Below are 14,670 nucleotides of genomic sequence, written 5' to 3' on the forward strand. Positions count from 1 at the left end.
AAATGCAGTTTATGGGTAAAAACAAGCATGGCACGGAAGCGTGTAGCAGAGCTCCCCAAACAAAAGTAAGGCAGTTCAAGGTAAAAACAAGCATGGCACGAAAGCGTGTAGCAGAGCTCCCTGAACAAAGAAAAGGCAGTTTAAAGTAAAAACAAAACAAAAATCAAGCATGACATTAAAGCGTGTTGCAGAGCTTGCTGCACAAAGAAAAGGCAGTTCAAGGTAAAAACAACCATGGCACGAAAGCGTGCAGCAGAGATCCCCAAACAAAAGGAAGGCAGTTTCAGGTAAAAACAAGCATGGCACGAAAGCGTGTCGCAGAGCAATTTGTGTGCCGCCGCCACATTACAGTGCAAAAATAAAAGGGAAAATAAAGGAGAAGCTGGGATGGCTCTGCGCTGCGCTGTTTGGTTGCATCATTATGCTCGGGTAGTTTGTTGCATCAGCTGCTGGAGAAGCGCTGCTCTGTCCGCAACAGCAATAAACGCATGTGCATATAGTCACGTGCCCAGAACCCCAAAATGCAATGACGTCATGTAATCAATGGAACCCGAGATGATGAGAGATAACGCCAGACCGATCGTGGTCGACAATGTTTCGAGATGAGACCGAGGATGGGTCTCACTTTGCCGAAAAAAAACACATCACCTTGTGAGTGGTGATGAACACAATACAAGGTAAAAGGAATGCTTCATCTCAAGAAAAGAAAACTGTCACGTGATTAATCGATTTTAAAAAACGTTTTTCCCTGATTTTTAACTGACGAGACTATTATAAAATTAAGGGGTGAAGTTGGTATTGGTAAAAAAGCAGGTCAAGCGGAATAATGAATAACTCATTGAATGTATACAAATGCAACAATGATGACATTAAAATTCTATAATTGCTATTGTCAATACATATCGATATTGTTTATCAAATGCACATTAATATAATATGTTGTACAATGACAAAAGAAGCTTCTCATTAGTAAATGGAATAACCCGTGAGTTCGGCGGAACGTTGCTATTTATAAAATCAGAACTCCTGTCCCGAGGATGATGATGCAACAAAACGACCCGAGGATGATGATGCACCAAACTACCTGAGGATGATGATGCAACCAAACTACCCAAGGATAATGATGCAACCAAACTACCTGAGGATAATGATGCAACCAAACTACCCGAGCGGTGATGATGCAAACAAACTACTCGAGGATGATGATGATGCAACCAAACTACCTGAGGGTGATGATGCAACCAAACTACCCGAGGGTGATGATGCAACCAACTACTCGAGGATGATGATGCAACCAAACTACTCGAGGATGATGATGCAACCAAACTACTCGAGGATGATGATGCAACCAAACTACCCGAGGATGATGGTGCAACCAAACTACCCGAGGATGATAATGCAACCAAACTACCCGAGGATGATGATGCAACCAAACTACCCGAGGATGATGATGCAACCAAACTACTCGAGGATGATGGTGCAACCAAACGACCAGGGCGGTGATTAAAAGTGAAATAGCTCAACTAGAACAACACTCGGTCGGGAGCACACCTGCACCATGTGAAATTCCTCGCTGCCCCCTCAGGAGACAAGCGTAGGGCTCCCCCTTCCCCAAAGTCAAATTTTTGGTGATAGTAGTTGATATCTGGCGATCTATGAATTGAATGCAAATCGGGTGCTCAGCGGGATGAGGTGTTGTGAGGGTCGGGACAAGGTATTGTGAGGGTTGGGACGAGGTGTTGAGGGTCGGGACGAGGTGTTGTGAAGGTCGGGACGAGGTGTTGCGAGGGTCGGGACGAGGTGTTGCGAGGGTCCGGACGAGGTGTTGTGAGGGTCGGGACGAGGTGTTGCGAGGGTCGGGACGAGGAGTTGCGAGGGTCGGGACGAGGTGTTGCGAGGGTCGGGACGAGGTGTTGCGAGGGTCGGGACGAGGTGTTGCGAGGGTCGGACGAGGTGTTGCGAGGGTCGGGACGAGGTGTTGCGAGGGTCGGGACGAGGTGTTGCGAGGGTCGGGACGAGGTGTTGTGAGGGTCGGGACGAGGTGTTGTGAGGGTCGGGACGAGGTGTTGTGAGGGTCGCAATTTTGCAAGGCTCGGATTTCGTTTGGGCTTTTGTGCAAGGGCTCGCTTCAATCTCTCTTTCTCACAAATAACACACTTTTTATCATAACTTTTCTTCTCTTCTATTTAAGGCCTGGCCTCGATGAGGGCTACATCGTCCGTGCCTGGAGCATCCAACATATATATATATATATATATATATATATATATATATATATATATATATATATATATATATATAATATTATACTGTTAAAGCGCGGCGTTACGCGCGCTGCTTGTGAGCAAGGAGGAAGCGGACAAGCGGTAACATATAAACGTCTTTATTGTAAGAGCACACTGTAACACTGAACTGCTCTGGGCTGGTCGCCCGGTGTATATCATGAGGCCACGCCTACCCCTCGGGCGTGGCCACCGTCCACTTGGTGCGTGGAATGATATCACCACGCCAGTGGGCTTTTGTGTCCGCCACACTGTACTATATATATATATATATATATATATATAAACACGGCTTGGGCCCAGGAACACGAGGCCGAGGAGAGAACAGAACTAAATAATACTAAAGTTTAATATTAAAAACCCTTGAAACCACATTATACTTTGTTCCACAGATGTGCCATATATTTATACACTGAATTATAATGAAGGAATACCTTGTTACCTCTTTATGCTGGGATCCAAAGACGAGGTACCGTGCTTAGATTCGGCGGCTTCTCTTCCGTTCAAAGACGTTGGGCGAATGAATAAAAGCCGTTAGACATACTTTCGAACATGGTCAAAGTAATCACACACGTACATTACAAAGTATTCCTATGCATGACTCTGGGCTTGACAAACACATCTTGTTGTAACAGAGTGTTCAAACTGAAGTACAGTATATCGATACAACCTACAAATCAGGGGTAATATGCAGCACTATTTTCTGATTACGTATGTACACAAATTTGTGAGTTGTGATGCGGTCCTCGCCAAAAACACTTCACGTATGACCGGAAGTGCGTCATAAATAAATCAAAATACCGGTTGATTAAATTTAGCAAATACCAGTTGCAGTACAAAGAAAATGAAAATATATCATGTGATGAAGCTATATTGTAACAACCAGTAACAGCAAATATAATTATGCGATGTTGTCATTTAAAGAGCAGCCCAAATTCCACAGGTGAAGATGAAGATAAATTGTTCTGTCCGTTTCGAAAGTTTCGAAAGTTTATTTGACTAAAACTGCGACAAATAAGGGAATTCCCTAAGAGATTCCTATGGGTTTGTGCAGCTTGTGCTTATGCACGGTGTGTTATCACTTCCGGTGTCAGTTGTGCGACGCATTCGCAATCTTGAGCTTCCGCCTTCTTCACCCCAAACTGTTTTCACCCACGACAAACGAAAGAACTGATCGGCTCCATTTTCGATGTTTTCTCTTTCTTTCCCGACCCTGAGTTAGAGGTGAGCTGAATCTCAATTTATTGTTGAACCTCTTGAAGTAAGTTGAGGCAAATTATTGACTATTGTGTTGTGCGGATGAAAAACGTGTCATAGTAACTTTTGTGTAAAGCATTTAACAAGTTCGTTTTGCCGCCACAAGTAACGACATTCACTGAAAGGCTGAATTTTTACTCTTCAGTTTTTACGTGAATTAAAGACAAGATTTTGAAACCAAGACAAGTCTCGTGACCTCTGAGGATTAGAGACATAAAGTGTCAAAACGCCACAGATAGGAATGATTTATGGATGGGGATCAGATTTATGGATGGGGATCAGATTTATGGATGGGGATAAGGTTTATTGATGGGGATCAGGTTTATTGATGGGATCAGGTTTATGGATGGGGATCAGGTTTATCGATGGGGATCAGGTTTATTGATGGGGATCAGGTTTATTGATGGGGATCAGGTTCATGGATGTGGATCAGGTTTATTGATGGGGATCAGGTTCATGGATGTGGATCAGGTTTATTGATGGGGATCAGGTTTATCGATGGGGATCCGGTTTATGGATGGGGATCAGGTTTATCGATGGGGATCAGGTTTATTGATGGGGATCAGGTTTATTGATGGGGATCAGGTTCATGGATGTGGATCAGGTTTATTGATGGGGATCAGGTTCATGGATGTGGATCAGGTTTATGGATGGGGATCAGGTTTATGGATGGGGATCAGGTTTATGGATGGGGATCAGGTTTATGGATGGGGATCAGGTTCATGGATGTGGATCAGGTTTATGGATGGGGATCAGGTTTATCGATGGGGATCAGGTTTATCGATGGGGATCAGGTTTATCGATGGGGATTAGGTTTATGGATGGGGATCAGGTTTATCGATGGGGATCAGGTTTATCGATGGGGATCAGGTTTATCGATGGGGATCAGGTTTATCGATGGGGATCAGGTTTATCGATGGGGATCAGGTTTATCGATGGGGATCAGGTTTATCGATGGGGATCAGGTTTATCGATGGGGATCAGGTTTATCGATGGGGATCAGGTTTATCGATGGGGATCCGGTTTATGGATGGGGATCAGGTTTATCGATGGGGATCAGGTTTATCGATGGGGATCAGGTTTATCGATGGGGATCAGGTTTATCGATGGGGATCCGGTTTATGGATGGGGATCAGGTTTATCGATGGGGATCAGGTTTATCGATGGGGATCAGCTTTATCGATTGGGATCAGGTTTACTGATGGGGATCAGCTTTATGGATGGGGATCAGCTTTATGGATGGGGATCAGGTTTACTGATGGGGATCAGCTTTACGGATGGGGATCAGCTTTATGGATGGGGATAAGCTTTATGGATGGGGATCAGCTTTATGGATGGGGATCAGCTTTATGGATGGGGATCAGCTTTATGGATGGGGATCAGCTTTATGGATGGGGATCAGCTTTATGGATGGGGATCAGCTTTATGGATGGGGATCAGCTTTATGGATGGGGATCAGCTTTATGGATGGGGATCAGCTTTATGGATGGGGATCAGCTTTATGGATGGGGATCAGCTTTATGGATGGGGATCAGCTTTATGGATGGGATCAGCTTTATGGATGGGGATAAGGTCTATGGATGGGGATCAGCTTTATGGATGGGGATCAGGTTTACTGATGGGGATCAGCTTTATGGATGGGGATCAGCTTTATGGATGCGGATCAGTTTTATGGATGGGGATCAGGTTTATGGATGGGGATCAGGTTTATGGATGGGGATCAGGTTTATGTATGGGGATCAGGTTTATGGATGGGGATCAGGTTTATGGATGGGGATCAGGTTTATGGATGGGATCAGGTTTATGGATGGGGATCAGGTTTATTGATGGGGATCCGGGTTGCTGGATGGGGATCCGGGTTATGGATGGGGATCCGGGTTATGGATGGGGATCCGGGTTATGGATGGGGATCCGGGTTATGGATGGGGATCCGGGTTATGGATGGGGATCAGGTTTATTGATTGGGATCAGGTTTATTGATTGGGATCAGGTTTATTGATTGGGATCAGGTTTATTGATTGGGATCAGGTTTATTGATTGGGATCAGGTTTATGGGTGGGGATGAGGTACCCAGTTTATAGCTGGGTCGGGATTCGAACCCAGACATCCAGGGTTGAAGCTGAAACGCATTTTTAAGATCGTTCTCCCGAATGAGTTCAGTTCAGCCTCCGATTGAATTTTCTGAACTTGAACATCGATTGGATAAATGTGTGGATTGGGATTCGGGAATGATGTTTGTTTTGATAATGATAATCAATTATGGCGCCTGCTCGTGTTACAGGGTCATCCTCGAGGGGAGCCCCGGCAGAAAGATGTATGGTCCTTGGGTGAAAATAAGTCAATCAATAACGAGTCCACACCAAGGGTTACGAACAAACCCCAATATATTCCCAAATCCCGCACAGGAATCACAATGCGTTTACAGCACTTCCATACAATCCTTATCTATAGTGTAGGTGGCGCCACCTTAACCCACAACAGTGTTGGCAACACTCACGGCCCTTGCCCCAATGTCTCTGCACGCCTCCCAGGTGACGTCGAGTCGATCCAGCGATCCGGGAAGCAATGTCCGAATCCTGCACGCCTCCCAGGTGACGTCGAGTCGATCCAGCGATCGGGGAATCTAGGTCCGATTCCAATCCGGGGCTGGGAGTGAGGATACTCGACAACCTCGGTGAGGATACCCGACTTCGCAGGTTCCGCAGTAATCCGGCGCTCTCCTGACACGCGGACTTCGGTTCACAGAGGCACGGTTCCCTTGTCCTTCACGTTCGCGGCTCGGTCTCAAGCTGCAGTCTCAACTCTCAACCGTCTCCTTCCAATCTCTTTCGCGCACCAGGCCCAAGGTGCGACCCGTACACGCCCTCGTAGGCGTCGAGGCGAACAGCACCGGGCGCTTGGTTCCTTCCAGGACCACACGGCACCTTGACACGTAACCGGCAATCAATCACCCCGCGCAGGTAACTCCTCTCGCCAGACGGGCTTTTCAACTCCGTTCCAAAGTAGGTAACGATCGCCTCCGCTCGCGTCGGAGCTCTCGAAGCTTAAGATGGCCGCCCTTTCTTTTCCTCCTCCTCCTCTTCTTCACGATCCCGTTTCCGGTCTCGTTTTCCCAGAAGGGCTCCTGACCCTTTAATCACAACAACCTTTAATATAATATACATTAATAAGAAATGACCTGAATTGTAACCCCCATAACCCGGAATTCGTAACACTCGCCATACCGGGTTCTAGGGGGGGCGGAGGACAACACTCGGGGGGGGGGGGGGGGGGGAGGGAAGGAGTGATGGGAGACGAAGGGGACCACAAGGCTCCCCCCCTGCCTGGTGGGAAACGCCCCCCAAACAGGAGGAAGGATGGGGGAAAGCAGGAAGGGAAAAGACGAACGAAAATTCAGGACAAACAAGCAATAATAAGAAAAATAAATAAATAATGAGAAATAAATACGAACAGGACGAACACAGCAAAACACAGGAAACGCAAACACCGGCAGAGGAGAACAGAACTGGTTCACTCGAGTCAGCACTTTCAGGATCCACAGCAAGAAACGCTCCGTGATCCATTTTATGGCCGAAGCCTTTTTTTTTTTTTTTTTTTTTTTTGTATACAAGATCGAGGCTCGTGAAAGAGCGAACATTAATCACACAGAAAGACAAACCGACACAAAAACATATAACATCGGGAGCGGTAGACAAGATGGGGAGAGAGGGGGAAGGACACAAACACAACATTTGAGAGCAGGGACCGAGAGACATGGAGACATCGAGAGATCTGAGAGAGGGGAGGGCTTTGGGGGGCGGGGGCATGGGAAGGGGGGGGGGCGTGGGAGAGGTATAAAACCTATGGACACGGCCAGGACTTCCAGGAAAGAAGTTGGAATTTCAAACAAGGTGGATCTGGGGTGAATTAGCGGGGGTAGAAAAGATCAAGGTTTTGGATGGGGGAAGATAAGAGATGGTGGTGCACAGCTGTTTTAAAGACCTGGAGGGAGGAGTGGGATTGAAGGGAGTGAGGGAGTTTGTTCCAGAGGCGGGAGAAAAGAGGAATGAAAGAGTGAAGGTGAGCAGAGAGCCGAGATTTCAGCAGTATAACCATCAGAGGGTTGCTGGCAGATCTTGTGCGACCTGTAGGAATATTTGGGGGACAGAGCACAGAGAGAGCTGGGGGTGCAAGGCCGGAGAGGAGTCGGTAGAAGACAGAAAGACCACCTACCTGCCTGCGGTGAGTGAGTGAAAGGCCCTCAGAGATTGCTTCATCGCGGGAGATTCCAATAATTCTGAAAGCTTTGGTATCAACAGCGTGAAGCCGAGCTAGGTGTGAGGCAGGAGCACCGGCCCATAGGGGAGAACAGTATTCCATTGAGCTGCGGATGAAAGCCTTGTATGTGGTGAGGAGCTCAGGTGTGCCGAGGAAGGACTTCGCACGACGGAGGATGCCCAGTCGGCGACTGGCTTTGGAGGCCAGCTTGGAAATGTGGTTTTCCCAAGAAAGATCATGGCAGATAGTGAGACCCAAAAGCTTGAGCGACAGAACTTCTTGGAGAGGATTGTTGAGAAAGTAGATGGGAGGGTTGTCCAGTCGATCTTTTCGGAGAGACATAGTAAGAGTGTGAGATTTGTCAGGATTGAAAGACATGTGCCACTTGTTTGACCAGTCTGTGATGTTGTCCAAGTCTTCAGAGAGTGAGGAGGCTGCAGACTGCCGATCTGAGGGAAGAGGAATTGGAGCGGCAGAGAGTGGAGTCATCAGCAAAGAGATGGAGAGGATTTTCAAGAGAGTCAGAGAGATCATTGATGAAGACCAGAAAAAGCACAGGGCCCAGAACACTGCCTTGGGGAACTCCAGCCTGAACAGGAAGAGGAGATGAGAGAACCCCATTCAGGGCCACACGTTGACGACGACTAGAGAGGAAGTCAGCCAGCCATGCATGGAGATTTCCATGGATACCAAAGGAGGAGAGTTTGGTGAGCAGAGCGGGGTGCCAGACCGTATCGAAGGCACGTGATATGTCGAGGGAGACAGCTCTAATTTCCTGTTTGGCATTGAGGACCTCCATCCATTGTTGAGACAGCAGAAGCAGCATGTCCAGAGTAGAGTGACCTGGTCTGAAACCAAATTGATGCTCAGAGATCAAGCCATTGGAGAAGAGGAAAGATTTCATATCCGAAGCAGTGATGGATTCCATGACTTTGCTGATAATTGGGAGAAGGCTGATTGGTCTGTAGTTGCTAGGATCTGTTTTTGCACCTTTTTTGTGCAAAGCGGTGATGATGGCTGATTTCCAAGCAGATGGCAGTTGACCTTGAGCAAAAGAGAGGGTGAACAGAACAGAGAGAGGGTGAGATAGAGCGGCAGAGCAGGATTTTAGGACCCGTGGGCTGATGCCGTCGGGTCCAGTTGCAGAATCAGAGTCGAGGGTTGACAGAAACTTTTCCACCTTGTCAGGAGGAAAGGACACGGAGTCCAGGAGCAGCTGGGTACGACTGGGTATGGTGGGTACAGAGAGGGATGGGTTTGGGACACAAGATTTAGAGGCAAACACAGAGTTGAGGCATTCAGCTTTTTCACGTGTGGAGTCAGCTGTGTAGCCGTTTGAGGTAAGGGAGGGGATGGAGGGGGAACAAACACCAGAAATGGATTTGACCAGACCCTACCAGGATTTGGAAGAGGGAGACAGATAAGAGAGTTCGGTCTTGAGAACGGAGAGATATTGTTTCCTGGCTTTCCTGAGGGTGGACACACACTTGTTTCGGGCTTTGTGAAAGGAAATGAGATTTCCTTCCGTTGGATTTGCTTTCCAGGAGACGAAGGCAAGTTGTTTCTGGGAAACAGCTTCACCACAAGATTCCGTGTACCATGGATGGGAGGAAGGGTATGACAACTGAAGACGAGATGGGATAAATGAGGTAAAGCCACTCAATAAAAAAGCAAAGGTAAAAGGTATTGCAAAAAAAAGGTTAAAAAAAACACTATCAAAAGCCACTCAATAAAACCATCACCATCACACAAGAACCCAGGAAATCAAAAGCCAATAAATCAAACCATAAATAAGAAATCAAAGAGAGAAAGCAGAGCAAAGATCAAGAAATGAAAGAAAACAAAGTTCAAAGACCAAGATGAAAATCAAATCAAACTCAATAAACCATTAATCGTAAAAACCAAAGTCCATCATCCCTATCCCGAAACCCCCAAAAACCCTCTCCCACCCCAGGCAACAGACACCTAACTCTAACTAACCAAAGGGGAGGGAGAAAGGAAAGAAGATCCTATCCCCCCTCCAACCCCCCCAAAACAACCAAGGAAGGGACACCTTAAAACAATAATCGCGGAGATCTCGCGGATCTCACGAGATCTTGTCGGGGCGGTCACGGTTTTTCGAAGCTGTTCCACGATCTTCACGCACGCTCGAAGTTAAGTAATTGTCACAATTGTATTTTTGTCGAAACTGTATTTATCTTACGTGTGAGTACCTTTTGTGTGTCCCTCGGAAGATTCTCGGTGTTAATCTTTCATACCTGTATAAAATAGTTGAGTATTTCATGCCACGCAGCCTAGTTGTTGAAGCTTCCGACCTTGAGGCTTGGTTCTCTCCGGGCATCCAAAGGGAAGTTATTTTTTTTGTTCGTGTGTTTGTCAAATTTTAACTCGTTATTTTATAGTCTTTGCGTTATTGTTTGTTTATGGTTAGTTTTGGTTTGAATTTCCTGTAGCTCGTAATTAATTAATCGTGTTCCGCATCGCGTGTGTGGCCTTGTACCTCTGTCGGTGCTATTTAACTTAAGTCCCCTCCATCGTGTTTTGCTTGGCTCTTAGATTTTTCCCTTCTACCCAGAACATAATATTCTTTGTCTAACGTTTAAATCCCCACCCCCGCACCCCCCAAAAACAAAAAACAAAACCAAAAACATTTATTTTCCTTTCTCCACGTGTGCTGTTCTCATCCTGTACTTCTGTCCAGGTGTGCTGTTCGCCCCGCCCCCATTATCTCCTTGCCACCTTTTGCCCTGTTCACGTGACTCGTCGTTGGCCCTCTCAGCCCTCCCCCCCATTGGTATTTTGTGCATATAAGATTGTTCACGGTTCTGTTTAAACATTATTTCAATATGTTAAAACTTTCTCCTTCAGTGTTTTATTCAGTGGTATATTACAACACGCTGATTTTCTTCCTATTTAAAAGGCTTTTTTCAATTTATTCTCCACTCATTCCACGTCAAAAAAAAAAAAATTCAATCTCTTATACGTCTCCCTCACTACATGTTCTAAATTCACATTCTTTCCATCCCTCCTCCATCGTTCTGAATCGGATTGCTAACTTGAAAATCACAACAAACCCAATTTGTTATCAATGTTCGTCTTTCATTAATCATCCACTTTCTAAACTACCCTCTTGCCCCTCCCCTCCAAATCCCCCCCCGTGCACCTACACTCCGAAACTCCCCCCTTGCCCTTCCCCTCCTAAACTCCCCCCTTGCCCCTCCCCTCCAAATCCCCCCCTTGCACCTACACTCCGAAACTCCCCCCTTGCCCTTCCCCTCCTAAACTCCCCCCTTGCCCCTCCCCTCCAAATCCCCCCCTTGCCCCTACACTCCTAAACTCCCCCCTTTCCCCTCCCCTCCTAAACTCCCCCCTCACTCCTCCCCTTCAAAATTCCCCCCAACCCCTCCCATTCAAATCTCCCCCCATACCATTCCTCTCCAATTCTCCCTCCTCCCCCCTCCTCCTCAAAGCTGCCTCCTCCCCACTTCGTCTCCCTTCTATCTCATACCTCCACCTCCCCCAACCTTCCACTTTCCTCTGCCCCCCCCTCAAACAGCCCCTCACTGTGCCTCATCCCTTCACCATCAAACCTTTCATCCTCCTCATCCTTCCCTTTCTTGTAACTCTGCTGTAATCTCTGACACGCTATCAACTGCTCTCCCGACCTCCCCCCTCTCATCCTTCATCTTACCCTACCCCTCCCCCCCCTTTTACTGTACCCAATGCTACCCCTCTCTCTTCATTAATGGTATGGACCTCAAACATCCGGGGCCTTCGCTCAAACCTGACTGATCTCTCCGTACAGGTTGCTTCTGACAATCCAGACTTGATCTGCTTAACAGAGACTTTCCTCCTTCAAGATGTCTCTGATGCCTTAGTATCTCTTCCTGGTTACTCCCTCCTCCGGTATGATAGACCTGAGCCTCGTCCTGGTGGTGGGGTGGCTATCTTTATCAAAAACTCTCTTCCTCACTCTCCTTGCACTGCCCTCTCTCCTCCTCACACCCAGGAGTACCTCTGGCTACGGCTTCCTCTCCGCTCCCACCTTTTGTTCATATGTGTTCTGTACTGTCCTCCAAACAGTGATGACTCCATTTACATTTCACTGTCTGACAACATGGACCAACTTCTATCCACTCATCCCAACTCTCTCTTCCTCGTATGTGGTGACTTCAACTGTCATCATACCAGCTGGTTGGGTGTGGGTTCCTCTCTCACCAGACATGGCACCTCAGCAAAGGACTTCTGTGACTCACTGGGATTGACACAATCTGTCAATTTCCTGACCCGGATCTCAGTCAATGGAGTGTCTTCTCTTCTGGAATTGGTGATGACAAACTTCCCTGCTAATGTCTGCTGCTGTTTTTCTGCTCCAATAAGGTTCTTCTGATCATGTGCTTGTTAAAGTGGACATCTCTCTGGCCATTCTCAGAGAGCCTCCTCAGCGTCGACGAGTCTGGCATTTCACTCAGGCCGACTGGGAAGGTCTTCAAGCAGCCATCAATCATCTGGATTGGTCCCCCATCTCCACTGCCTCTGATATCAATTCTTCCTGGGAATTCTTCCAAAGCAAACTGCTCTCTCTCATGCACAGATTTATCCCATCTCGTCTTCAGTTGTCTTACCCTTCCTCCCGTCCATGGTACACTGAATCTTGTGGTGAGACAGTTGCCCTGAAACAACTTGCCTTTGCCTCTTGGAAGGCTAATCCAACTGAAGGCAATCTCAGTTCCTTCCACCAAGTTTGGAACAAGTGTGTGTCTACCCTCAGGAGTGCCAGGAAGCACTATCTCTCCACACTCGAGAATGAACTCTCAAACCTGTCTCCTTCCTCCAAATCCTGGTGGCGTCTGGTCAAATCCGTTTCTGGTGTTTGTTCCCCCTCCATCCCCTCCCTTACCTCAAATGGCTACACAGTTGACCTCGCACGTGACAAAGCCAAATGCCTCAAAATCTTGTGTCCCAAACCCATCTCTCTCTGTTCCCACCTTTCCCAGTCGAACCCAACTGCTCCTGGACTCTGTGTCCTTCTCTCCTGACAAGGTGGAGGAGTTTTTGTCAAACCTCGACTCTGATTCTGCAACTGGACCAGACGGCATCAGCCCACGGGTCCTAAAATCCTGCTCTGCCGCTCTATCTCACCCTCTCTCTGTTCTTTTCACCCTCTCTTTTGCTCAAGGTCATCTGCCAGCATCCTGGAAATCAGCAAACATTACCGCTTTACACAAAAAGGTGCAAAAACAGATCCTTGCAACTACGGACCAATCAGCCTGCTCCCAATTATCAGCAAAGTCATGGAATCCATCATTGCTTCAGATGTGAAATCTTTCCTCTTCTCCAATGGCTTGATCTCTGATCATCAATTTGGTTTCAGACCAGGTCACTCTACTATGGACATGCTGCTTCTGCTGTCTCAACAATGGATGGAGGTCCTCAATGCCAAACAGGAAATCAGAGCTGTCTCCCTTGACATATCACGTGCCTTCGATACGGTCTGGCACCAGCTCTGCTCACCAAACTCTCCTCCTATGGTATCCATGGAAATCTCCATGCATGGCTTGCGGACTTCCTCTCTGGTCGTAGTCAACGTGTGGCCCTGAATGGATTTCTCTCATCTCCCCTTCCTGTTCAGGCTGGAGTTCCCCAAGGCAGTGTTCTGGGCCCTGTGCTTTTTCTGGTCTTTATCAATGATCTCTCCGACTCTCTGGAAAATCCTCTCTATCTCTTTGCTGATGACTCCACTCTCTGCCACTCCATTCCTCTTCCCTCAGATCGGCAGTCTGCAGCCTCCTCACTCTCTGAAGACCTGGACAAAATCACAGACTGGTCAAACAAGTGGAACATGTCTTTCAATCCTGACAAATCTCACACTCTTACTATGTCTCTCCGAAAAGATCGACTGGACAACCCTCCCATCTACTTTCTCAACAATCCTCTCCAAGAAGTTCTGTCGCTCAAGCTTTTGGGTCTCACTATCTGCCATGATCTTTTTTGGGAAAACCACATTTCCAAGCTGGCCTCCAAAGCCAGTCGCCGACTGGGCATCCTCCGTCGTGTGAAGTCCTTCCTTGGCACACCTGAGCTCCTCACCACATACAAGGCTTTCATCCGCAGCTCAATGGAATACTGTTCTCCCTTATGGGCCGGTGCTCCTGCCTCACACCTAGCTCGGCTTCACGCTGTTGAAACCAAAGTTTTCAGAATCATTGGAATCTCCCGCGATGAAGCTATCTCTGAGGGCCTTTCACTCACTCACCGCAGGGAGGTAGGTGGTCTTTCTGTCTTCGACAGACTCCTCTCCGGCCTTGCTCCTGCAGCTCTCTCTGTGCTCTGTCCCCCAAATATTCCTACAGGTCGCACAAGATCTGCCAGCAACCCTCTGATGGTTAAACTGACAAAATCTCGGCTCTCTGCTCACCTTCACTCTTTCATTCCTCTTTTCTCCCGCCTCTGGAACAAACTCCCACTCTCCCTTCAATCCCACTCCTCCCTCCAGGTCTTTGAAACAGCTGTTCACCACCATCTCTCATCTTCCCCCATCCAAAATCTTGATCTTTTCTACCCCCGCTAACTTCACCCCAGATCCACCTTGTTTGAAATTCCAACTTCTTTCCTGGAAGTCCTGGCAGTGTCCATATGTTTTATACCTCTCCCACCCCCTCTTCCCATGCCTCCCCCCCCCCAAAGCCCTCTCCATCCCACATATCTCTCGATGTGTCGATGTCTCTCGGTCCCTGCTCTCAAATGTTGTGTTTGTGTCCTTCCCCCTCTCTCCCCATCTTGTCTACCGCTCCCGATGTATGTATTATGTGTCGGTTTGTCTTTCTGTGTGATTAATGTTAGCTCTTTCATGAGCCCCGATCTTGTATACAAA

At 47.6% G+C, this 14,670-nt stretch overlaps 1 protein-coding gene and 1 long non-coding RNA gene across 2 annotated transcripts in view; one reads left to right on the plus strand and one right to left on the minus strand.

Annotated features, from left to right (window-relative positions):
- Window positions 1-3,003, minus strand: part of LOC144889588 (uncharacterized) — a 148,330-nt gene extending 145,327 nt beyond the window's left edge. The window contains exon 1 of the long non-coding RNA XR_013621899.1: window positions 2,725-3,003. This is a non-coding gene — a long non-coding RNA (uncharacterized LOC144889588). The remainder of the gene's footprint in view (window positions 1-2,724) is intronic.
- A 218-nt stretch (window positions 3,004-3,221) lies between these two features.
- LOC137417177 (E3 ubiquitin/ISG15 ligase TRIM25-like) overlaps window positions 3,222-14,670 on the plus strand; it is a 63,088-nt gene continuing 51,639 nt past the window's right edge. Inside the window, exon 1 of the mRNA XM_068102989.2 lies at window positions 3,222-3,506. The gene's annotated coding sequence lies outside the window, so the exon portion shown is untranslated. The remainder of the gene's footprint in view (window positions 3,507-14,670) is intronic.

This window comes from Myxine glutinosa, chromosome 1, assembly GCF_964187855.1.
Source record: "Myxine glutinosa chromosome 1, kmMyxGlut1.1, whole genome shotgun sequence".
Classification (NCBI taxonomy): Eukaryota; Metazoa; Chordata; class Myxini; order Myxiniformes; family Myxinidae; genus Myxine; species Myxine glutinosa.